The sequence below is a fragment of the Ipomoea nil genome, unplaced genomic scaffold (genome assembly GCF_001879475.1).
Source record: "Ipomoea nil cultivar Tokyo-kokei standard unplaced genomic scaffold, Asagao_1.1 scaffold2647, whole genome shotgun sequence".
In the NCBI taxonomy this organism is placed as follows: domain Eukaryota; kingdom Viridiplantae; phylum Streptophyta; class Magnoliopsida; order Solanales; family Convolvulaceae; genus Ipomoea; species Ipomoea nil.
This window is the reverse complement of record NW_017619075.1, coordinates 3476758-3504238: the sequence shown is the minus strand read 5'-3', so window position 1 is coordinate 3504238 and position 27481 is coordinate 3476758. Positions and strand designations below refer to the sequence as shown.

Sequence of the window (27481 nt, the reverse complement as noted above, 5' to 3'; positions counted from 1 at the left end):
ACTTCATGTGCACTGTGTTTCTAGTATTCTCGATAAATACATTCTAAAAAGATGGACTAAAAAGGTTGTTGAGGGTAGAAATGTGGACATTGCATCTGTGTTTTATAATGTTGGTGTCCCTTCTTCAATTTGGGCTATTGAGATTAGTAGGAAATTTCAAAGACTTATTGTTTCTAGTCAAGATAATAGTGTTGCTAGACAATTCTGTGATGAAGCTGTTGAGAATGCAAGGAAAAACGTTGAAGTTGAGATTGGGGATGTGAATATTGAGGAGGGTGATGTGTCTTCTTCAAGTGGTATTGTACAAGATCCTTCAAGCCGGAGGAGTAAAGGTGTGAGAAATAAAAGGAGTAGTAGTGTTATTGAGAAGAAGTACAATGCAGCAAGGGGGAGAAAGAGTGCCGCAAACAAGCTTGCTTCAATTACAAAGGGCTCTGTCCAATCATTGGTCTTGGAAAATATATCAGAGATTGCTCGTGATGGATATCTTGTACATCCAAGCTCTGGGGGTTCACAGTTTGTTCATTTTAATAAGAATTTAGACCACAATGTAGATATAGATTGAGATTGTGTTAATAGAACTTGATATGTTTAGCAGTGATGTGATGAATACTATGTAAAATATTTAGATTTGAACTATATAGTTGCAATATGTTTGATGTGTACAGCTGCAGTTTTGCATTATATGTGTCAGATTATGAATTTTCCTTTATGTGATTATGAATTTTCCTTTATGTGATTATGAATTTTCCTTTATGTGATTATGAATTTACAGTTATGTACTTATGAATTTTATGCTATTAGATTATGAATTATGTGTCAGATTATGAATTTTCCTTTATGTGATTATGAATTTTCTGTTATGTCATTATGAATTTAATGTTATGTAATAATGAATTTACAGTTATAATTGACAACTAACATTCATAATCTCATAATAGAAAGTTCATAATTGCATAACAAAAAATTCATAAATCCATATCTGCACATTTATGATTATATGTTCATAATTTATGGACTATATAATCATAATAAATTTAAAATTACAAAATATATTTAAATTAAAATAACAGATTTTTATAATTACATAACTTTGAATTCATAACCCTGCATATTCATAGTTATATAACTTTAAATTTCATAATGACATAACTGAAAATTCAGAATTGTATAACTGTAAATTCATAATTAAATAATAGAAAATTCATAATTATATAATAGAAAATTCATAATATGATAGATGAAAATTCATAAATCCATATGAACCATATGTAACCTGAATTAAGAGTAATAGATTTTATATTCACATGTGCAAAATATTTGTCCACATTACAAAATGAGAGATTCTGAAATTAGGGTACCAACAGTCAAAATTTCAAAATGAAGTATTCACAAATTTACTGCTTCATGTTCACAACATTTTCAAACACCAAAAACAGTATAGATTCATTTCTTCTTTGAGAGCTCCTTTGCTGCCTTCATAACCTGGGTTCTTTCAGTGTTCCTACCCCATGTGATAATGTTTGACGCATATTTAGCTCTCAGTTCCCAAATGAAGTCAGCCTTCAAAAAAAAAACATTAAATAATCAGTTTAATGGGATGTTAAAAAACAAAAAAGTAAATCTAAGTTGAAATTAATATATCTTATACTCTTACATTTACACGAGTGTTTCTCTTGAACCCACTGCTCCAATCTTGCACATTCCCCTTGTATGATTCCATGTGTCGCATGACATATATGCCACAGTCAATGACATTGTCAAGCTCCTTCCAGTGAATGGCTGTTGGTCCCAAAAGATGTAAGGTGAAAGTCTAGAGAGGGGGGGGGGGGGGTGAATAGACTTTCAAACTTTTTCGCACAGCACAACAATTGCTAAGCCAGAGATAAACCAAAACTCTTAACTAGATTGTTAGAGTATGGTGCACAGCGGAATTAAATAAAGATAAAGTGTGTGTGAGATTGTGTGAGCAGTATATCTCGTGTAGAGCAATTAAGTAAAGAGCAGTAAGTAAAGAAAGCAGTAAAGAACACAAGACAATTATAGTGGTTCGCGAGGTGGTGTAATCCTCATACTCCACTTGCTCTTCTCTCCAAGAGCAATTCACTATATCTACCACTTCTTGGTTCCAAGATACAATGAATTTCCGTGATCTAGTGCTTTGATCACAAAGCCCGCACTAATCACGCCCAGTGACACCACACTGCTGCTTCGGGTTTCACGTCGCCGCGCTACTATCCCAGGATTTCACGACTTCGCGTTACTTTCCCCCCGTCTTCCACACTCCGGTAGAAACGTATCCCGTGATCTAGTGCTTTGATCACAAAGCCCGCACTAATCACGCCCAGTCCTCCGACACTGCTGCTTCGGATCTCACAGCTCCGTGTGACAATCCAGGATTTCACAGCTCCGTGCTACTTTCCTCCCTTCTCTTGTTTTGCTCCAAAACAAGTGTTGTCTTGCTTCCAACTTCTGAGACTCTGTAGATGATCTTCAATGATGCGCATGTCTCTTTGATGAAGATGAAACACTCTGGAATGATTTCTCTTGATAGCTCTGAGTGTTTTCTCTCTTTGAGTATATCAAGTAAAGCACTTGATTTTTATGCTCTGTTTTGCTCTGTTTAAGAACTCTCAGAATATTTTTCTCTTGAAGCTCTCTGAGTTTTTTTTCTTTTCTCACTTCTCACTTGAAGATTTTTGGTATGCTCTGTACCAAATGAGATTTTTGCTCTATTGCTCTCTTATGCTCTATTTCGTGTGTCTTGCTCTGTGTTCTTCAAGTCTTCATATCTTCATCATTTTATAGCTGGTAATGAGAATCTGCCCGTTGGAAAGAGACGATCTCATTTTTGAATTCTTGTATCTTTTGTCAGAGATCTTATCTTATCTTCTGGCAAAGTTGTCAGAAGAGATAAGGTAGCCGTTGTTAGAGCTTCATCTCCATGTAAATGAGTTTCCAAACTTCATCTGATATTCCTCTGGTTTTACGTTGAGTGGAAATATCTGGGTCTCTGTTTTGGTGTAGAATCACTTCTCTGATCAGCTCTGAAGTGGTCCTTGTATCTTTGGGATTTAAAAATATTCTTCAATTTAATCCCATACTAGTTAGACTAGTAATTTTCCTTGTGAGAAACTCTTCACTGTAAGTTTTTCTTCATCTTCTTCATTCTCACGTCTGGGTGTTCTCAGACTTCAAACACGTCTGGGTGTTCTCAGACTTCAAACTGCCTTTGAACTTCCTCCCAATTTGAATTTCTCCTTTGTAATTGACACCCAATTTCAATTGACTTGTAATTGGCACCCAATTTGAATTTCTCCATTGTAATTGGCTCCCAATTGACTTTGACTTGCAATTGGCTCCCTTCCAATTCTGAATTATGTTGACCTTGACTTGCAATTGACTCCCAAACTTCTCCTGGTGCTTCAATTACTTCCAATACTTCCAATTCTGAATTATGTTGACCTTGACTTCGAAATTGGCTCCCAGACTTCTCCTAGTATTGAATTTCATCTCAATTCAATTGCTCCTCAATGTCTTCTTTTAATTGGTCCCCATTTTGAAACTGCATCCCATACTACAATCTCAATTGGCTCCCAATTTCAATTTCAATTTTACATTGGCTCCCAACTTGAATTGATTTTAATTGGTCCCCCATTTTGAAATGGCATCCCATACTACAATCTCAATTGGCTCCCAATTTCAATTTCAATTTTACATTGGCTCCCAACTTGAATTGATTTTAATTGGTCCCCATTTTGAAACTGATTCTCTCAATTGGCTCCCAATTTCAATTTTACATTGGCTCCCAGAATTGATTCCCTGTCTTCTTTTAATTGAAACTGCATCCCATACTACAATCTCAATTGGCTCCCAATTTCAATCCCAACTGCATCCCATACTACAATCTCAATTGGCTCCCAATTTCAATTATTGATTTTAATCCCAATTTCAATCCCAATTTCAATTATTGATTTTTTTTAATGCTATTAGCTCTATTAAGGTCCCCAATTTCAATTATTGATTTTAATCCCAATTTCAATCCCAATTTCAATTATTGATTTTTTTTAATGCTATTAGCTCTATTAAGGTCCCCATTTTGAAACTGCATCCCATACTACAATCTCAATTGGCTCCCAATTTCAATCCCAATTTCAATTATTGATTTTAATCCCAATTTCAATTATTGATTTTTTTTATTGATTTTTTTTAATGCTATTAGCTCTATTAAGGTCCCCATTTTGAAACTGCATCCCATACTACAATCTCAATTGGCTCCCAATTTCAATTATTGATTTTAATTGGTCCCCATTGGTCCCCATTTTGAAACTGCATCCCCATCCCATACTACAATCTCCCCATTTTGATCCCAATTTCCCATCCCTTTTGAATGCTACTGGCTCTATTAATTGGCTCCCAATTTCAATTATTGATTTTAATTGGTCTCCATTTTGATTTTAATTGGTCTCCATTTTGAAATGGCATCCCATACTACAATCTCCACATTTTACAATCTCAATTGGCTCCCACTTGCTCTTCACTGCTCCCAACTTGAATTGATTCCCTTGTGAAACTAACTAGCTCCCATTTCCAATTTCTCTGACCTTGTAAAATTGTTGATGGTGAGTTTTGAACTTGAGCCATTTCATATAACATATCAAACATCTTCCACTTCATCCATACAGCTTATTGGTTAAATCTCCAATCATCTTTGATGTACTCCTTTCTTTCCATAGATGCTTGATCTCTAAGTCAAATTCATGCAATTTTCCAATCTTAATTTTCTTTCACGAAAATTCTTCTGGGATATTTCTTTGAGTAGTAGCGACTTGATTTCATATCATTCATCTTCTTCTTCTGTTTGTCATTTTCTCCAGACAAATTCTTGATTTTAGGCTTTATATCTTCTTCTTCTTCTTCTATTTTCATGCATCTTCCTCTGTGTTTCTCTTTTCCAATCTTAAATAATTTCCCGATCATGTTCTAAGACTCTACTAGACCTATAGAAATAAAATTGGGGGATCTACAAATACATATTTGGCATATCAAAACCATTACACTTTATTCCTAACAATGGCCAAGTATTCTACAGGAAGCTTTTGTATCTTACGTAATAGGGGTGATTTCTCTACAGTCAAGTATTCCTTTAAAGTAGTCATCTGGACAAAAATCAAACTAGTGTCATAATGATTTATAGCAAATGTATAACAAATGATTAGAAGTTCAAGTTTATTGTTAAGTTACCAGTAGACTGGGGCAATTTTGATATTTGTCAATTTCTGTAACACCAGTAGGCAGGGATTTGTTGTCTATGATTTCAACATTTTTTGCAATGGTGTTAATGCACACAACAAAGTAGTGTCCGTGTCGAAGCACGGGGAAAAATATCTAATGTCAAAAGAAGAAGAAGTTAGAATAGAGAAAAAAAAATGCCATTAATAAATAAAAGTTGAACATGGGTAATTATAGATTACCAAATCAGCATCATTGATGTCAAGATTTCCAAATTTGGCAATTTCATATTGTAACCGCTCATTGAAATTTTCCTTCCGCTTTTGAAGTGGAAGATCCTTCATCCATTGTTCAGTCGGGTCAAGTTAGCTAAGGAGAAAAAAACACGTATTAATGATAAGTTGTACAGAATTATAGAGTCATACATTCATAGTTCCAAATTGTAAAATTTTTTGGTTTGAACTTACATGTACTAATGTGCTAAAATAAATGCATTTTGGCTTCCCCAATGCGCGTTTTGTGTTGAGGAATGTAAGCCTCAACGCCCATACATCAATGAAGGTGCTAAAAATTTCATCGGTGCTTAGTGTGTGGAAATCTCCCTGTGTCATAGAGAAATCATCAAAGCTAAATAGCGTTTCACTACAACACCAAAAAAGTTAGATAAATAAGTAAACAAATTAATACATGTTTATAAATGTTAAATATTCATGGTAATAAAAAGTTTATTAAATAGTCAGATTCAAACATACTCTATTGGATGATTTGGAGAAGCATCCATGAAGGCATAGTTTGATATGGCCTTCTCTGTGACACTAGCATTATGAAAAAATGGTGCATTTTTTATCCAGAAAGGTGACCTCAAATTCAGTGGGATGTTTTTAAATTTTCTGATTGGCCTCTTTCGGATAGTGACATCTTCAACATCGGATTCGCTATCCAGAAATGCACTGTGTGTTTACACAAAATGCATGAAGCTAGTTAACATTATCATAATTGCATAATCTCATATCAGAAAATTCATAATTGGATAACTGTAAATACATAATTGCATAACAGAAAATACATAATTGCATAACAGAAAATTCATAATCTCAAAACTGTAATTTCATAAACTCACAATAGAAAATTCATAATATCATATGAGAAAATTCATAATCTCACAGAAGAAAATTCATAATCTCATATCAGAAAGGTCATAAGAGAAACAGAGTATTAATAACAGTTGTGACATTATGGACATTCAAAGCTGCATAGATAGTGAATAATATAATAACAGAAATGAGTTTGATGGAAATATATTCTTTATTTAAGTAGAGGGGGGATGGGGAATGCCAAATAAATCCAACCATGCTCTACAGAAGAAGAATATATTGTCGATCAATAACAATTACACATAATTCATAATCTCATAACATAAAATTCATAATCTCATACAGAAAATTCATAATTGCATAACAGAAAAATCATAATCTCAAAACTGTAAATTCATAATAGAAAATTCATAATATCATATAAGAAAATTCATAATTCTTAATAACATAACATAAAATTCACAATTTCGTAACTGCATTAGTTTACCTATCAACATCATCAAGGTCAGCAGCAGGTGTAGCAGCATCAGCAGCACCAGGGACATCTTTGGAGAATGGCACCCTAATCAATGGAGTTCTTTCTTGGTTTTCAGATGTTGAAGCAGCAGGAGTATCTTCCACAATGTTTTGAACGAGGGCATCCAATTGCTGTTCATCCAACGTGCACTGCTCTTGTGGTTATTCAACCAATGGTGCCGGGGTATAAGAAATTCCCAAATCAAATGATGTAGGTTCAAAGTCCATTTGCCTGTTGGTCTTTTGAAATGCTTCAACCAAAGCATCAACTGCCTCTGTGAAAGACTCCTGGCCAAAGAAGATGTCATCAAGTTGAGAGGAGGTTGGGGTTGGTGGTCTGTCCATCGTACTAGCCACGGTAATCATGGTAGAAATGTCATAAAAGGCGTTCTTCATAACCTCCACAGGTGCATTTTGTTTGACAACTTCAGCCATTGCCTCTCCAAACTCCAAGACATCAGCAGTAAGCCGCCGTAGCACTTGTGTAACTCTGTCAACACTGGATGGTGGCACAGAGACTTTTGGGACCAGCCGCCGTAGCACTTGTGTAACTCTGTCAACACTGGATGGTGGCACAGAGACTTTTGGGACCGTCTGATGAGCATCAGGAGCAGTAGGTTGGTTTGAAGTAGAAGCAATAGCGTGAGTGGTACAATCAGCAGTAGGCTTTGCAACACGCGAGATAACTTTCCCTTTCCCATATCTACCTGACCTTCTTTCTGCAGAAACTCTTTGTCCTGCAAGCTTTTTTGTCCATGCGGTTATGCTTGGGTATGTTCTCTCAACTCTCATCCCTTTGAATTGGACCCGATCAAAGTAGAATAGCTACAATTTTCAATAAAAAGGAAAAAAAAAAGTTATAATCATAATTCTATAACTGTAAATTCATAATCTCCTAACACAAAATTCATAATTAAATAACAGAAAATTCATAATATCATAGTAGAAAATTCATAAATCCATATGAACACTATATTCATAATATCATAACTGAAAATTCATAATATCTTAGTAGAAAATTCATAAATCCATAAATGCAAATTCATAATAGCATGATAGAAAATTCATAATCTGTTAATAGAAAATTCATAATCTGTTAACAGAAAATTCATAATCTGTTAACAGAAAATGCATAATCTCATAATCTCAATAACCCTATGTTTACAATTTCAGAATTATATATGTGTAATATTATAACATTGTGTTGAAAGTCAGATAATCACACAAAGACAATGAATTCAATAAAGACGTTTGATGTATAACTAGAATTTACCAGTATGAATGTCATCGGTCCAGTAAAAAAGCCTTTACTTTTTTTCTTGTACTTCTCAATGGACTTGATAAGAGAGTTGTAGGTGTAGCTACACCAGTTGTATTCCTTTATTTCATGAACATTAACCAAGGAGTTGAGTATTCTATGGTTGCAGCTGCGTGTCTGAAACCCTCGCATCATGCATGAAACAGTCAAGACCATGAAGTCCCCTTTAAATTCATCACCATAATCTCCTTTGTTAACAATCACATCCCCCATTTTGGTTGTGATTGGGGAACCAATTGTAATATTCCACCTTGTCCTCCATCTTTGTAACAGAGCTCTGTACTCTGGTCTTCCTTGTTCGTCATACTTTGGGCTCTCAACAACCACCTTTTCTCCCCGTGGATTGCCAAGAGTGTACTCTATGTCCTCTTCTTCAACAGTGAGCTTATCATTCTCCAATTTGAAATGTGTTTGGTAAAGCTCAAAGTTGTTAAGCAGATACTGCACTAAGTGACTCATTCATGCACAACTGAAGATTCAACAGGGATCCAAATCCAATATCATGCACATCTTGTTTTTGTTCTGGCGTTAGTTTCTGTACAAGCTTGAACATGGTCTTTGGCCCCATTCGCGTGCTGAAGTAGGGAGTAACACTCCCTTCCGCATCATTATCTTCCTGTTCACCTTCCTTCGCATCATTATCTGGGACAATGGCTGCTTTGCCCTTTTGCTTATCATTTTTTTTTTGATCTTTTCTCTCTTATTACTTCATTATGGAGCAGCTCCTCAAGCTGCTGTTGGGATAGTTCAGCTGATTGCGAATCCAGTATGGCGCGTGTTGTTTTTTGTCTCTTGGTTTTTGTTTTAGATTTGACCACAGTGTTCTGTTCCTCGCGCGGTGGTTGTGAGGGTTGTGATGCCTCCGCAGCTTGAGAGCTCAAGATTGCCCTTGTTTGTGCACGTGTTCTTTTGCGCGGAGCAGAGTCCATTGCTGTTATTAAAAACATTAGAAAGCAATTAATTCATATACAACATATAATATAGCAAAAACTGACATGAGTTTGATGGAAATATATTCTTTATTTCAGTAGAGGGGGGATGGGGAATGCCGAATAAATCCAGTCATGCTCTACAGAAAAGAATATATTGTCCATCAATAACAGTCACACATAATTCATAATATCATAACATAAAATTCATAATCTCACACAGAAAATACATAATTGCATAACAGAAAATTCATAATCTCAAAACTGTAATTTTATAAACTCACAATAGAAAATTCATAATCTCACACAGAAAATACATAATCCCATATCAGAAAGTTCATAATCTCAAAACTATAATTTCATAAACACACAATAGAAAATACATAATCTTATATGAGAAAATTCATAATCTCACACAGAAAATACATAATTGCATAACAGAAAATTCATAAGAGAAACAGAGTATCAATAACAGTTGTGACATTATGGACATTCAAAGTTGCATATATAGTGAATAAACAGCAGTAAAAACAATCTAAGAATCAATTTCATAATGTTATAACTATACATACATAATCTTAAAACCATATATTCACAAACTAAAAATCAATCATAGAGTTTCATATTCATAATGGTTAATCTACATATACACAATGTTACAGATATACATTCATAAGTTCATAACACTACATTCAAAACCCCATTTATAAATTTCAAAATTTGTATAGAATACAAAAACCCTAAATTATAAACACATCAGGTACATAATACCTGTAAGATAAGTGAAGCAACTTTTGAGAATGAGTGATGGAGAGATTGTCTCTTTTGATAACGACGTAAGACGCGAAGTGTTGTTCGAGGAATGCGAGAATGGGGAAATGGAGTTCGAGAGTAGAGAGAATGAGTGTTGAACAGAGACTTCGAGAATGATCGGAGGAAATTGCGATTGCGAAGATGCAGAGAGAGCAGAGAGCAGAGAGAATGGTGGAAGAAGGTTGCATGAAGAAGAAGTGAAACCGGGAGTGAGAAAATGGAAAGCTATAATCGCGCGTTTAATTTTTTAAAAAAAAAAAACGTGATTGGTGGGAGATAACGGTGCCACTAACGGGCACCGTTACTCCCACACTAATAAAACGTCGTCGTATTGAACCGTGTTCACCATCCATGGTGAACACGGTGATGGTGAACACGGTTCCATGGCATAACAATTGGCAGAAGTGTCAAATAGGCCTATCTACTACTGCGAAGTGCTTAATTCCCACCACGAACTAAATTATGTGTCAAATAGGCCCATCTACCAACTAAATTTGTTCGATTGGCTTTTTTTGCAGGTTTCTAACCGGTTGCCTTTTTTTTTTTTTTTTGTTGGTTTGTTTGTTTGTTGAAATCATTAATATTCTTATCCTACATAGACTACTAATATGATAGAGCTGCAAAATTGATACCATTTTGAATTCCACAAGGCAATCCACTTATAACGAAAATAAACCACAAGTTCATATCATAAATGTTCAGATTCCAAAACTGCAAAATGAGTGAAAGAAGAACCTTAGGCGGTGAGAAGAACAGCGCGAACGGCCTCCTTGATCTTCAATCTTCGAAACGAGCTTAGCCTTTACCACAACGGGCTGATTGCTAGGAAGCACGCCCTTCCCCAGAACCTTGAAAAACCCTGCGTATTTCACACACAGCCATACGAGGACAGCCGGAACATGAGGTCTAGATATGGACCTCAAACTGGCCGCCGCCTTCGTTCCAAACGGCCATGGACAGCCTTGCTGAATAGCCGATGGCTGAAATTTTTATTTTTTATTTTTTATTATATATATTTTTAATAATTAAATAGGCAACTGGTTAGCAATGCAATAAAAGCCAAATCAAACAGGCAAATTATTGTCCACACAATGTTACATGAACTATTACAAAAAATACATTTTTAATATATTAAATGTATATTATTTTTGTACTGAATGTACATTATACAATATAACGTACAATCAGTACAAAAATAATGTGCATCCCCTTAATACAATATACATTATTTTTGTACTGAATGTACATTATTTTTGTATTGAATGTACATTATTTTACAGTATACAAAATATGGTCCACACAATAATGATTGAATAAAACAAATTTAGCTGGTAGATGGGCCTGACACTTAATTTAGTTCGTAGTGAGAATTGAGCACTTCGCAGTAGTAGATGAGCCTATTTGACACTTCCGCCTTTAGAAAAAGATCAAATAATATTCAAACACTCAAACAAGTTTCATAGACTTAAACACTTTAAAAAGTGTAATTAAAAGTGTAATTGAGTCCTAATCTTACTTATTAATTGTTGATGATGACATGAACCGGGCTTTCTTGACAAAAATTGAATGGCGCATAATCAAGGATAAAGGATCTATTTGGGCAAGGGTGCTGACAGATAAATATATGCATGGGAAAGCCAATATTCATGAGATTAATTGGCACAAAGTTGGTTCAAATCTATGGAAAGGAGTTTGTGAAGCTAAAGGAATTCTACTACATGGAAGTGCCCGCAAGACGTGGAAGCCTTGTCTATGTGGAGAGTGAAGATGAAAACGAAGGAGACCAAAATGGTGACATCTATTGGAGCTTGGAGAGTAATGGCATTTTCTCAGTCTCGTCTGTGTATAAAACAACATGCACCGCCAAGTTGGATATAGCCAATGATAAATGGGAGGATGTTTGGAAGCTTAAAGTTCCAAACAAAATCGCCATGTTCATTTGGACTCTCAAACACAAGAAAATTATGACAAACTTGGAGAGAAACTAACGAGGCTTCACCATGGATCCACGATGCCCGAGCTACAACAGCCAGAGAGAGGACGCGGATCACTGCGTACGTTATTGCAAGGAGGTTGCGGATATTTGGGAAGTATTATTTCCCCACCGGGCCAAGTTTGAATTTTTTTCAAAATATTTTCATAGTTGGCTAACGAGTAATGTGGCAGGTAAAGTAAATGGAACGAAAGTGGAGAGTTGTGGAGAAACCTTTGCATACACAGTATGGTGGATCTGGAGATGGTGCTGCAACAAAGTGTTTGGCAAGGAATCATGGGATTAGAAAATGAAGGTCAAGTGGATCCAAGACCAAAATAGAGAAGCAAACTAAGGATTTTACGTTATTTGAACCAAGTAATTGAGTGAATCAACAATGGTCATCTCCTGCAAGGCCCTTGTGCGAGTTTAGTAAAAGAATGCAAAGCCTAGCTTCAAAAGGAATAGGAAATCACATGTGAGTACACCCCTCGCGGGGAGAAATGTGTTAAGCTTGCAAAGGAAACTGTCAAAAACCGATGCGAATGGATGGATTACTTCAAGCCCCCGGAGAGCATCTTAGACTACCTGGAGGTTGGGAGAGCTCATACGTTGTTTAACAAATTAAACAATAGTTTGTTCATTGGGTATCCCCTCCCTCTCACCCAAAAAAAATGGTTGACGATGACAAATTTTCCATGTAAACTTTTATTCAAATATGGCATTCATTTGATATATCAATTTAATTTTTTTTATTATAAATTTTTTTAAAGAGAATATATATATATATATATATATATATATATATATATATATATATATATATATATATATATATATATATATATATATATATATGTGTGTGTGTGTGTGCGTGTGTGTGTGCGTGTGTGTGTGTGTGTGTGTGTGTGTGTGTGTGAAAATATAATTTAATATACCTCTTTGGAGTAGCATTGATCTATATACTCATCATGTTCAACTGTGTCATGTATAGCACATAGTGCATGGAGAGTTGGAGACTAGGGAGAGTTTTTTGCTCTGTCCCCCGGTTTATTTCTGCATTTTGTGTTTGAACTTTCACTATCTTAATATATTGAGGTTGGTTTTTTTGATCAAAAAAAAAAATTAAATCCCAAGATTTGTACGAACAACTCCTAGCTTGTAATTTTACTATAAATTGTTATTGGTAGGGAATATCCCGACCGACATAATTTTACCCCGACTGGTGTGCCTTTGTCTTTTTCTTCTTCTCTTTGCAGGTAACAGGTCGGGCTTCTTGTGAAGAACCCGGTCGGGCTCCGACCGGGAGTTGCCCGAGCGACAGTGTCGACCACCGAGCGGTGGCCCTTTGGCGAGAGAGCTGACAAAGGACACGTGGCGGCTCTTTACGACGACAGACAGGGCACCCGGGAGGATGACACGTAGTGGCTACGTGGAGAGCATGCCGAACGACCGGATTTTTGTCTCCGGCGAAGCGGCTATAAATACCCACAGTAGCTACAGTGTGGGGGACTTTTGGACGATCGATAGGTTGTTGTTAGAGAATCCCGACCGCAGTCAGTCAGTACTCAGAACAACCAAGTAGATTGTACTTAGGACCTTCACCGTGATCAATAAAGATATTTACTTGCTTTAATTGGTCTCGGGTTTGTTTAATTATTGCTTGCGTAGTAATTAGCAGTATCATTTTGGCGCCGTCTGTGGGGAACCGTGCGAGAAAGCCAACGTCTTGATGAGCACCCGGTCTCTCTGCAACGATGTATCCGTGGGCATACAACAACTTCGCTGACGACCAAGCGGATGCAGCGAGCTCATCCGACCACCACGCCACCCAACAGCAAGGTCAGACGGTGGACCTAAATCTCAATCTCTCACCACCGCATCCATCCAACACATATCCGGCCGCCCAACAGCCGGTGAACTACATACAACCGGGATTTCAGACACCCGGTCAGCAATATCCACAACAGCCAATGATGTATCCCGGCCAGTATCCATACCCGGTCCCGCCACAACCGTACGGGTATTGGCCAGGCCAACCGATGTATTACACGCCCCCGGTTGGCTATCCACCTTTCACGCCTGCGTACACGGCTCCAGCCGCCGCCCCTCCAGTATACTCGGCCACTCATGTAGAGCCGCAGCATCAGCCCGCTTCCCGGGCTCGACGCTCGGCTCGTTCGCGGTTGGGGTCGGGGGGTGCTGATGCGATGGAGGCACCACGGCAGGCCCAGCAAGCACAGGAGGTTCCTGCCCGAGCGGAGGACCCCGAAGAAGTTACCCGAGCGATAGCTTTTGATCGTCTCCGACCGGAGCTGCGACAACGTTTGGGGCCCCAAGACCCGAACCGGCAGGCTTGATTTGAAGGTTTCCGAGGAGAAAAGCTACGATGGCCGGACGGACCCTGAGGTCCATGTTAATGATTTCTACGGCAATATGATGTTGAAGGGCGTATCAGACGCCGTGATGTGTAGGGCTTTTTATTCCACGCTTACTGGCCGAGCGACGGAATGGTTCCGAACGTTGCAGCCGGGCTCGATCGACAAATTTGATGCCTTGGCGATCAAGTTCGTGAGAAAATTCATCACCTCCAAGGTGGTGAAGAAGCCCTATATGTACTTGGAGAAGGCCAAGCAGCTTGAAGGGGAAAGCTTGACCGACTTCCTTATCAAATGGAAGGCGGCGGTCGGGGAGGTCGAGCCCATGGATGATGCGACCGCCACCCACATGCTTCACATCTCCCTCCGGGCGGGCTATTTGTATCAGGATTTCATTCTACACCCCCCCCCCCCCGGCCACGTACGAGGAGGCCCTTCGGAGGGTCACAGATTATGCCAACGCCGGCGAGGCAAATGCCGTAAAGCGCTCGCAGGAGGTCGGGTCTTCGTCCCGTAAACCGGCCGGCCAGGCGGAACACCGATCGGGTGATGACCATCCCCGATCCCGCACCAGGCCTGGTGAGTTTACGGCCTTGAACCGATCCGCAGCGGAGGCCATGCAGTACACTCAGTCCTGCAATCTCATCAAACTCCCCCATCCCGATCGAGACGGCCCCGACAAGAGTAAGCATTGCGCTTACCATCGATGTGCCGGGCATGACACAGAGGAGTGTACCCACTTGCGCCAACTGTTGGAGGATTTGCTCAATCTTGGGAAGTTGGACAAGTGTGTGGGGAAGAGAGAGGACAACAAGAGGAATACCGATCGGAGAGATCACCGGCGTTCCCATCACCGCTCTGATCGCTCTGATCATGATGGACGCTCCGATCGGTCAGGTCAGGACCGAAGAGACGATCGAAGAGACGATCGTCGTGATGACCGACGGGACCCTGACCCTCCGTCTAGCAGCCGACCATCAGGAAAGCCGACCATCCACGTCATTTTCGGTGGATTGGAAGACGCTTCCCAACCGCGGAGTAATTGCCCGGCCGCCATAGTGGATTCCCGGGAGACCGGGAAGAGGCAAAAGATGGAGCCCATAACCTTCACCCTCGAAGATCAACCCAGCAGCGGTGACCATGGCATGGAGGCGCTCGTGGTCACGATTGATGTCAAAGGGAAGGATGTCCAGAGGGTTATGGTGGACACTGGCAGCAGTGTGAACGTCCTTTATTTGGACGTGTTCGAGAAACTTGGACTTGACAGGAAGGAGCTGACTCCGGTCGGTGTACCACTGTCAGGTTTTACCGGGGCTCTTGTTTACCCCGAGGGAAAGATAACGCTCCCGGTTGAGATCGGCACAGCCCCAAAGTCGATCAAGACGGAGCTAGAATTCGTTGTGGTCAACCTCCATTGCGTCCACAACATTATCTTGGGCCGACCCGCCATTATGAAGATCGGTGGGATAATTTCTATGCCCCACCTGTGCATGAAATTCCCCACCCCTAATGGGGTCGGCGTAGTCCGCGGCGACGTCCAATCCGCCCGGAAGTGTTACACCCGAGCGGTCAATAGACGCGATTCTGGTCCGTCTTCCCGGGTGAACACCATAGCTTAGGAAGAGGCTAAGGATCGGAAGGAACAACCTGAGCTTTCCGAGGAGATAGAGGAAGTTCCCCTGTCCGAGGACCGACCGGACAGGAAGATTGAGATTGGCCGGGCCCTCACCCCCGAGCTCCGAGCGGAAATCTTGGCCATACTCCGGGAGTATGCCGACATCTTTGCATGGGGGCCCGAAGACATGCCCGGGATCGATCGATCGGTAATTTATCACAAGCTAGCCGTCGATCCCGAAGCAAAGCCGGTCGTACAGAAGACCCGGCACCTTTCTTCCGATCGTCGCGAGTTCGTCAGGGAAGAAGTTAAAAAGATGGCGGCGATCGAGCACATCCGACCGGTGATCTATCCCGAGTGGGTGGCCAACATTGTCCTTGTTCCTAAGCCCCCAGCTTGGAGGGTGTGCATCGATTTTACCGACCTCAATAAGGCCTGTCCGCTCGACCCGTATCCTCTACCGAGTATCCACCAGATGGTCGACGAGACGGCCGGGGCCGAGTTGATGAGTTTCATGGATGCATTCAAGGGTTATCATCAAATCATGATGCACCATGAAGATGAGAGCAAGACAGCCTTTGTGACCCCGGATGGGCTGTATTGCTACCAAGTGATGCCGTTCGGCCTCCATAACGCGGGAGCGACCTACCAGAGAATGGTCAATATGCTCTTCGCCGATCTGCTGGGCCGAACGATGGAAGCTTACATTGATGATATGCTGGTCAAGAGTCGGGACCGATCCGACCACACTCGGGACCTTCGGGAGTGCTTCCAGATCATGAGGAAGTACCAGTTGCGGCTGAACCCGACCAAGTGCACATTTTCAGTTCAGACCAGCAAGTTCCTCGGCTATATGATGACCAAGAGGGGAATCGAGCCCAACCCGGCCAAAGTAAAAGCGATTCTAGACATGCAACCACCTTCAACCGTTCGGGAGGTCCAGCAATTGACCGGTCGGTTAGCAGCTCTCAGCCGGTTCCTCTCTAAGTTAGCCGAGCGCGCTTTACCTTTCTTCAAGGTATTGCGAAAAGTTAATGGATTCGTCTGGGATGAAGAATGCCGAGTGGCTTTTGATGAGCTGAAAGAGTATCTCATGTCTCCGATCGTGCTCTCAAAGCCCGAGCTCGGAGAAGAGCTAGACGTGTACCTCGCCGTTTCCGATCGTGCAGTAAGCGCAGTATTGTGCCGAACCGATCCGGAAGGGGTCCAGCGACCGGTGTACTATGTAAGCCACGCACTACATGGTCCCGAGCTCCGGTACTCCCGGTTAGAGAAGGTCGTCTACGCCTTATACATTGCCGCGAAGAAGTTGGCTCCCTATTTCCAAGGTCGAGCAATTTGCGTGTTGACCGATCAACCGATCGGGCCAGTCCTCCGAACTGCTTCATCATCCAGTCGCCTAGTCAAGTGGGCGCTAATGTTGACCCAGTACGCGATTGAATACCGACCGAGACCAGCCATCAAAGGTCAAGCGTTGGCTGACTTCTTGGTCGAGTGCACCGCCCGGGATACCCGACCCCCTGAGGTTGCGAATCCCGAGGCTGAGTGGTGGTCGTTGGCTACTGACGGGTCGAGTAGCAAGAAGGGAGCAGGAGGAGGAGTGGTGGTCACGAGCCCGGAAGGATTCAAGGTCTACTTTGCTCTTATGTATCAGTTCCATCCGACCAATAATGAAGCCGAGTACGAAGCCTTTGTCAATGGCTTACAGTGCGCTCGGGACTTAGGGGCTGAATACATTCGAGCACAAACAGATTCCGCGCTCGTGGTCGGGCAGGTTCTCGGAGATTATGAAGTCAATGGAGAGCGTCTACAACTATACCGAGACCTAGCCATGGAGAAGCTTGCTCAGTTCCGGGGGTATACCGTCCGGCATATACCCCGATTGGATAACGCCGACGCGGATATCTTGTCTAAGTTGGCTCAAGACGCCCCGGAACACATGTCAAAGATAGCTCGGATTCTGGTGATCCCGAGACATAGCATCCATCGCCTACCGGTCAATCCAATCCAGCCGGTAGAAGACAATTGGATCACCGATCTAAAAGAGTTCATCGAGCACGGTCGACTTCCGGACGACCCCCAACGTGCTCGAAGAGCCAAGCTTAGAGCCCCGAGGTTCCAAGTATTGGACGGTCGTCTTTACAGGCGATCGTACGGAGGTCCTCTAATGCGTTGCTTGACCGCATTTGAGGCCGATCTGGTCATGAAGGAATTGCATTCGGGAATATGTTCTTCACATCAAGGAGGCCGATCGCTAGCCCGTCGTATCATGCTGATCGGGTACTATTGGCCGTCCCTCCAGCTAGACTGTGAAAAGTTAGCTCGGGAATGTGAGACGTGCCAATTGTTTGCCCGGATACCTGGACGACCGGCAACCTTCTATCAGCCGGTCACGACTGCAATTCCCTTCGCTAGGTGGGGGGTAGATATCTTGGGCCCCTTCCCTCAGCTCTCCGGTCGGAGGAAGTTTGTGATTGTCGCCATCGATTACTTCTCTAAATGGATAGAAGCCGAGCCCTTAGCAACGATCACTTCTCAGCAATGTGCTCGGTTCTTTTGGCGCAATGTGATTTCCCGCTTTGGTGTGCCCGTGCATCTCATCAGTGACAACGGCCGCCAATTCGTAAGCCAGTATTTCCAAAACTTCTTGGCCACGATCGGGACGACCCACGTCCGGTCGTCGGTGGCTTACCCGCAGGGAAATGGGCAAGTGGAGAATGCTAACCGGACGATTTTGGAAGGTCTAAAAAAGAAGCTACACTCGGCTGGTCGTAGTTGGGCCGATGAGTTGCCATATGTACTATGAACTTATCGGACGACCCCGAGGGAAGCTACCTTGGAGACCCCTTTCGCCCTGGTTTATGGAGCAGAAGCCCGACTCTCAATCGAGGCTTGGATCCCGACCGATCGAGAAAGAACTTACAATGCGGAGGAGAACGAACACGCGATGGTCGTGGATCTCGATGGGGTCGAGGAAAAAAGAGAGCTAGCCGCTCGGCGTATGGCCGAGTATCAGAAGCGAGTCAAGAGTTCAAAGGACGTCCGGGTCAACCCTCGTTATTTCCAGGTGAGAGATTACGTTCTACGAGGAAGGGAGGCCAGTCAACCTTTGGAAGGCGGAAAACTAGCTCAAAATTGGGAAGGGCCGTACATCATCAGCGCTATCATACGGCCGGGGACATACCGACTGGAGACGACAACGGGTCGGATGATCGAGGGGACTTGGAATTCCGAGCACCTCGTTATGTTTAGGCATTAGCCTATTTTTTGTAATCTTTGGACGAAGTGGGGGCTTGTCCTGCGAGTTAGTCCCGGTCGCCGTTTGTAATTAAATTTATGATTGTAAATATTTATTCAACCGCCTGCGAGCGGGAAGGTTTAATGTATATACGATCGGTGATTGCTCGACCGTTTGCATACGGCGACCCGGTCGGTTATTTCCTTTACCTTCATTGCCCGCAGATCAGTTCATCGTCAAGTTACATCGACCGGGCGAGTCTATCGACCGGTCAAATGCGCTCCTCTTCGGCGGACATTTGGGTCACACCACTGATCGGGGAAGCCAGGAGCTCTCAGCACAATTCCCCGATCCGTCCAACTTCTTTCCACTATTGCACCCACTCGTGCCTCGAGGGCACAATAGTGTGGGGGCTGGGATCAAAGAAGTGTCTATAGGGCCGTTGTTCGGGAAAGTCCCGACCGTGGAGGCTTACCTATTTTCAAAATTTCGTCACAAAGTCCCGACCGTGGAGGCTTACCTATTTTCAAAATTTCGTCAAGGTCTGGAGATCGGGTAAACCCGATCGGGTTGGCCAGTTTGACGTCGAAATCTCGGATGCACGACTGGGCCATAAGGCCACAAGGTCGGGTGTCGAACGAGTCGAGTAGCGCAAGACCGGGCCAAAATGCCATGAGGTCGAGCATTAAGGGTCGGCATACGCATGACTAAAAATAAAAGTGCAGATAAAGAGGACGAACACAACAACTTTTATTGATTAAAAAAGAGAGCGCCCGGTACAAATTCGGGACCGGGCTCCCGATTAAAGTAGGTACAAAAATGAAGTACAGCTCTCTCTACTTCTTCGCCTCCCGAGCTCCAGCTCTCTCAGAAGCCTCTTTCCCGCTCGAAGTAGCCGCAGTGGATCCGCCGGGCTCAGCCGCCTTGTCTTTTGGGGCGAAGGGAGAGGGACCGGGGTCGGCCAAATCCAGAGGGAGCGCCGAAAGGACCAACTGGAGGTTGTCCCCCTCAAGGGCCTGCTCCATCCGGGTCCGGGCCCGCTCAAGCATCTTCCGCTGCCCGGCCTTGAAGGCCCACCGACCGAACGATAAGATCAGGTCCTCCCCGACCTTCGTTCCCCGGGCTGCCGTGAGGAAAGTTGAGCCCGTTTCGTTGTCCTTGAAGACCGACTGGACCAGCTCGTTCGGGTTGTCGAGTTGGGCTTTTAGCTCTTTGGCATCCCCGATCGCCCGCTGGCCGACCTTCTCCGCCAGGACCCGATCTTCCTCGCTCTTCTTCAGGTCCTTTTGGACCTTCTCCAGCTCGGCCTGGATGTCCCGGACCTCTTGAAGGCGTCGAGCGGCGGCCTTCTTGTGGCGGTCGGCTTCTTCGGCCAGCATGGCCCGACCTTGCAAAAGCTGGGCCGCTCGGGAAATCTGCAATGCAAAAGACACTCAAAGTCAGCCCGGTTAGAGACACTTGCGTAAAAAAGGAAAGTTAGTTGGAGAAGGCTTACCTCGGCCAGGTCGTGGCCGATCCTCTCAGCCACTTGAGTCGGGGTCATCTTCCCCAAATCCTCTTTGACTGGCCCGGCGTTGCCGATACGGGCCAGTATAGACGGCTCGTCCTTGTTTCGCCCGGTCGAGGGGCTCGGGCTGCGTTGTTCTCGGCGGCGTTTGGTACCGCCCACCTCGGTTACGCCCTGCTCGGGCACTTTCTCCTTGCCCCGGGCGATTTCCATCCGGGTAACCAGGACGTCGGTCGGCTCAACGACAAAGCCCTCGGCCGTCGTGATGGTCGAGGCGCTTAGGGGTCGGGCCGTAGGGACCTCCTTCTGCCCAGCCGGTTTCGCCTTCGGCTTCTTCTTGCCGCCAAGGGAGATCTTGGCGGGTGGGGGAAGATGGGCGTCGTCATCTCCAAACTCTGCCATGGCTGCAAACAAAGAAGAAAGTTAGTTTGCTCGGGATATTAAAATAAATGCTCGGAATGTTAAGGGTCGGGAAAAGAGTTAGCCTCAAACTTTTACCCTTCCTTTTGCCCCGAGCGGGCATCCGTGCAACTGTTACACCCGCCGGCTCGGGTTTGTACTTCTCGGTCAGGTCGTAGACTGGATCGGGTAGCCGGGCCGCTTCGTAGCCCTCGGGCGATTTGAAGATGCGGTACTCGTAAATCTCGCCCGAGATCTTGGTCACAGCATCTATAAGGGCCTGGGTCTCGGTTGGGATGACTTGCTTTCGAAAGCGTTGACTCCAGACCCTCTCGACCGGGAGGATCCACGGATCGTACTTCACTGAAAAGATCCGGTTCTTCCACCCCCGGTTGTTCCCAGGCAGCCCCTCAATCGAGCACTTATCTGCTCGGGACTGGGTCATCAGGAATCCACCCCCGTATGCGGCCGCTAGCACCTTCACTTGGTAGACAAAGTTGAAGAGCTCCATGGTGCAGGCCAAGTTGTGCCGACTGCAGATCTGGGGGAAACACGCGATCATCCGGTGCGTGTTCGGGCAGATCTGTCCGGGCATAACCTGGTAGTAGCCCAGGAATGCGGTGAGGAAGCTGGAAAAGGGGAAAGTGATCGGGGCCATTAGCGAATCGTAATGCATCCCGAGCCACTTCCCCCGGTGCCGCTCGATAATATTCCCGAGTTGCCTGCTGGTGTCGAACTCGACCCGACCGGCAAGAGTTGCAGCGATTCTGCTTGCTTCTCTTTTTGTCAGCAAGCTCATCTGGCCTTCGACGCTCTCGCTGTTGAGGAACTCAAACCCGTCCCCGCTTGGCGCCGCCGGCCCGGCCGGGTTTTCCTCTACCGCTTCGGTTTCGTTTGCCCGGTGTCCCTCCTCGGGCTCAACCTAAGGGTAATCCCCTATTACCCTCGTAGGCGTTCCTCGGGCATCTTCAGCCGGGGAATTTCGTCCGCTCGTGGACGTTTCGTCGCTCCCCGACCTGCTGGAGCTCGACCCCGATATCCCCGATGAGCTTGATGAGCTTTCTGGCTCGGGGGCTCGGTCGTGTATTTGCTGTGGTCGTTGCTCGACCTCTGGAGAGTAGGACATGATGTCCACCTCCTCGCTGCTTTGCTCGATCGTGTTGTCGTAGCTGCGACCGAGGCATTCTGGCTATCCGAATCCGACATGTTTTTCTACCTAAAGGTCGGTCGGGGGTTAGTACAGGGTTTGGGAAGTTAGATCGGAGTTAGTTCTACCCCACTCCTACGCAAAGCTAAAAACAAAGCAAGAGCTAAAAAGTAGAGAGCTTACCGATCAAGGAAACTTGGCTGAAGTTTGTAAGTGAGTTGCTCGGTTGATCTGCTGAATAGCTCGCTCGGGACTCTCTGAGGGTGCCGATTGGATCAAAAGATTGAGGAAAGTTCAAATGAAGGCCTCAATGGCCTATTTATAGGAGAGCATTTGGGCGGGAAACCAATCCACTTGCGCGATGTGACCCGCACTGATTCCGAGGCGACCGTTGCAGTCGTAGAGGCCGGCAGTCGCCGACACGTGGCAAGCGGAGGAATGACAGCTGGCCGGTCGGCTTGGTAGCTGACGGTTGGGCTCCTTCATCCCGTCCCGTTTTTCCCGGACGGTTAAAAAGGCCCGGGCTGGGGGGCTCTTGGTAGGGAATATCCCGACCGACATAATTTTACACCGACTGGTGTGCCTTTGTCTTTTTCTTCTTCTCTTTGCAGGTAACAGGTCGGGCTTCTTGTGAAGAACCCGGTCAGGCTCCGACCGGGAATTGCCCGAGCGACAGTGTCGACCACCGAGCGGTGGCCCTTTGGCGAGAGAGCTGACAAAGGACACGTGGCGGCTCTTTACGACGACAGACAGGGCACCTGGGAGGATGACACGTGGTGGCTACATGGAGAGCATGCCGAACGACCGGATTTGTGTCTCCGGCAAAGCGGCTATAAATACCCACAGTAGCTACAGTGTGGGGGACTTTTGGACGATCGATAGGTTGTTGTTAGAGAATCCCGACCGCAGTCAGTCGGTACTCAGAACAACCAAGTAGATTGTACTTAGGACCTTCACCGTGATCAATAAAGATATTTACTTGCTTTAATTGGTCTCGGGTTTGTTTAATTATTGCTTACGTAGTAATTAGCAGTATCAGTTATATACCTCTCTTTATCTCATAAACATTGTCAAATCTAAGCTCTATCGAGTTCTCTCATTATTTTTTTTAATATCTTATTTTTTTTAAGGAACAAACCGTATTATTGACACCGAACAACCCGGCGCGTGGCAAAGCCACCAAGATCATACAGGAGAGCTAGTTTAGCCGAATCCGGCAATGAAGACAAGCTATAAAAAATCTTAGAAGAGCTATGAGCTAAGCCAATCGTTGCTAGAGCATCGGCCACACGATTAGCCTCACGATAGACATGCTTGATGGACGAGCCCTAATCTTCAAGGCGCGATCGAATGAAGACAATGGATTCTTCCAGCGTCCACGGCAATCGTGTCGGCTTAGAAACCAGACTGGCAAGAGCTAAAGAGTCCACTTCCACCTCGTGCAGTTTCCTGGCGAACACATCACACCATTGAACAGCAAGGCGTAGAGCCCGGGTTTCAGCCTCCAGTGTTGTAGAAGCAGAAAAGCGAAAGCAGAGCCCCACCAGAAGTTGGCCGCGCGAGTCTCTCAAACACGCACCACCAGCCACACCGCTTTCTGTGAAAATAGCGTCGGTGTTGAGCTTGAGTCTTCCCGTCGGCGACATCATCCGCTTAACCCATAGAGTTACAGATTTCTAGGGAGGCGCAAAACGTCCCACCAATCCAGCGCGAACAAGAGCAACATCTCGGGGACTACTGCAGCGAGTCGGCCGAGCCAAAGAAATTAGCATAATTTCACGCTTGATGTTGATGATGACTCCGGCTGACGAGAAAGGTGAATCATCATATAGGCAGCAATTGTATGCTTTCCACAAAAACCATAGGATTAAACAAGGGATCAAACGAGCAAAGATTGCCAGAGCTGATCCCGGGGGTGCGAATAACCACCACGAATGGCACTGCGCACAGAGAGAACCTGCCGGGACAGTTAACAAACCAAAAATGCCCCCAAAATGTCTCCAAATCTCCTGAACACTGTGACAGGTATGTAAGCAGTGGTTTAGTGAGGCTGATTGCCTTCGGCAAAAAGGGCATATTGATGGCAGGTGAAATCCAATGCTTTGGATGACATCCGGATAAGGGAGGAGATGACAGAGTAGCTTCCACATAAAAATAGAGACTTTGGATGGCAATCCCCCGCCCCATATGCATGACGATGACAAATAGCGTCCTTGCTTCGAGCGGAGAAGGTCATAAGCTGTTGAGAAAATGAAATCCCCGTAAGTTGAAGGAGCCCAAATAGGATTCCCTGTAGAGGTAAACTCCACGTTATCACTCACAAACTCTAGTTGTTGCGCCATTCTTCTCCAAGTAATTGAGGGAGCCCTGCGTACGCGATTATCCGGATAGCTGGCATCCAAAAACTCACTCCACAGAGAGCCTCCGCAAGTTCTCTCATTATTAGTTTCATTCAACTTCTTAATAATGAAAATCAAGTAGTTTCTACACCATTTTGCAATATTTCTGCACTTCATTACAACACTCTTCATCATTACAGCTCCTATATCTTCAAGCATCGGAATCAGTCAAGTGCGGAGTTCGACTCATGTATGTAATAATTTGGGTGCACAATATTCTAAAAGAGATTGGTGTGTAGGTCAAGTTACCTATTAGGTTGTGGTGTAACAATTGTGCTGCTATACATATTACGAACAATCTGGTTTTCCATGAAAGGACGAAACATATTAAAGTTGATTGTCATTTCATTTTATACAAGAGAAAATGCAACAAGGACTGATATCTGTTGTGCACGTACGTTCACAATTGTGATCAATGCAATTTATATCGTGGACCTTGGATCAAAATGACGTCGTTTGATGTTTAAGCTTTAATAGACTCCGTAACTTTTCGTTTCTCATGTTTTAACACAAATTTTAATTTATTTTAGGTATAGAATCCTTACACTTAATGTACAAAATTGCATAACATGATGTACATAAACGCATAACATGAGATACATACACATGTTTTTTATTTTACTTATTCTCAAATCTGATTTATGTAAATAATTTATGTCATATAGGCACATAATTTCATAATACAAGACATAAATTCGTAAAATAAGACACACAATATGTTTGTATTATACAACTACTAATCAATTTCATGTACTCAATTGCATAACATGATGTACAAAAATGCATAACACGAGATGAGATACAGACACATGTTTTCTATTTTACTTATTCTCATATATAATTTATGTAAATAATCTATATCCTTTAGGCACATAATTTTCATAATACAAGACATAAATTCGTAAAATAAGACACACAATATATTTTGTGTTATACAACTACTAATCAATTTCAGGTACAAAATCCTTACGTTTAATGTACAGAATTGCATAACATGATGTACAGAAATGCATAACACGAGATACATACATATGTTTTCTATTTTACTACGAGATACATACACATGTTTTCTAATTTACTTATTCTCAAATCTGATTTGTGTAAATAATTTATGTCTTATAGGCACATAATTTGATAATAGAAGACATAAATTCATAAAATAAGACACACAATATGTTTTGTATTATACAACAACTAATCAATTTCAGGTATAGAATCCTTACACTTATTGTACAGAATTGCATAACATAATGTACAAAAACATATAACACGAGACACATATACATGTTTTACAGTAAAAAAAAAAAAAAACTTTTGTAACGCGAACTTAACAATAAACGATCATCGTTTAAAATTAATGTTCAAAACGACGTCGTATAGGACTAGGGTCCACGGTATAACAATTGGGAGATTAACTTGTTGACATATTCACAAAAGGGTTGAGCAGGCTAGGTGTTGGACTTCATATGCTCCCATTTGAGGGGAGTGTTAGAGAAAATAAGTGTTGGTTGAGAGAGTTACTCTCAACTCCTAGGTTTGAATATTTAAGTCTTTGTGGTTGTGGTCTACACTCGGCTTGTATAAGTAGCTAATAGTCCTTGTACATTTATCACAAGATATACAAACATATACATAGTTATGAATCATAGTTCACTGTCTAACCTTTAAAATGATTGTTTTTATAGTTGAAGATTAAATATTACAATAGGAAAAATGATGATTAGTCCGTTAATTGTACTTAAATTGTAGACTTAGTTCATGAATTATTACTCTATACAAATGTTCTCTTGTAATTATGTTGAAAGTGACGGTTTCAATCCATTATTTATAGATTTTGTTAATGTTAACAATTTATTTTGACTTTTCAAATTGATCATTTTACAAATTTTCCAAAATTGCTTAGCTTTTTGAGTCATAATATATACAATAAGAGTTGAGTGGGCTTGGGATAAGGGTTTTAGGAAGGTGATCGTCCAAAGCGACTCTAAAAAGGTTATCAATTGGATCAATGGGAACCACCATCCTTTAGGTCCTTTGGGTATAATGTCATTGAGAGTTGCAAACAGTGAAAAGCTAAAGATTGGGAGGTTAATTTTGAACATGTGTTACGGAACAAAATGTGGTGGTCGATGTCTTGGCGAAGCACATGGATGATCCAAACAATAATTGGGATGAGATGATTGCGCCTCCGAGGTTTGTCATGGAAGCTTTGAGCGATGATGCTGTCGGGATCCCCAGTCTACGTGCTGTTACTGAATGGTGCTTGTCACTGGGCTTGCCCCTCTTTCTTTATCCATATATATATATATATATATATATATAGACACACACTACACTTGTCCAAAACCTTCGCTAAATATTGTATTCATTGAGGAGGAACCAAACAAAAATGATAAGCAAGAGATTACTTAGGATTGAAAATACACAGAATTGTAAGTTTAATATGTTAGTTTATTACAATTTTGTTTTTGTTGTACGTAAATTACACTTTGATATCTCATTGAGTTCATACCTTAATGGGTAATATATGCAATTTAGTGATTTTAATATGCTATGTAATTATATTTAGATGTTTATACAAAATGTGAATACATTGGATTACTATTTTAGTCTAAATAGTATTTAGGAAAAATTGTAATTTATGCCCCTGTATAATATGCAATTATCAATATCACTCCTAGATTATTAGTGGTGTAAATGTTGTCCATTAATTTTCAAAAATAGTACATATATTGTCCATCCATAGTGCAAATGTTGACCCTCAAATTTTCTCTCGTACGGTACTAGAGGGGCAATATATGTACCGTTTTGAAAATTAATGGGCAACATTTATACCACTAATAATTCAGGAGCGACATTGATAATTGACATATTATGGAGGGGCATAAATTACAATTTTTCTTAATATTTAATTTGTATGTATT

At 42.7% G+C, this 27481-nt stretch overlaps 1 long non-coding RNA gene across 1 annotated transcript in view; it reads right to left on the bottom strand.

Annotated features, from left to right (window-relative positions):
- The window catches only part of LOC109154482, a 68714-nt gene that overhangs the window by 30545 nt on the left and 10688 nt on the right, over nucleotides 1-27481 (bottom strand). Inside the window, exon 2 of the long non-coding RNA XR_002049715.1 lies at nucleotides 8488-8492. This is a non-coding gene — a long non-coding RNA (uncharacterized LOC109154482). The remainder of the gene's footprint in view (nucleotides 1-8487; nucleotides 8493-27481) is intronic.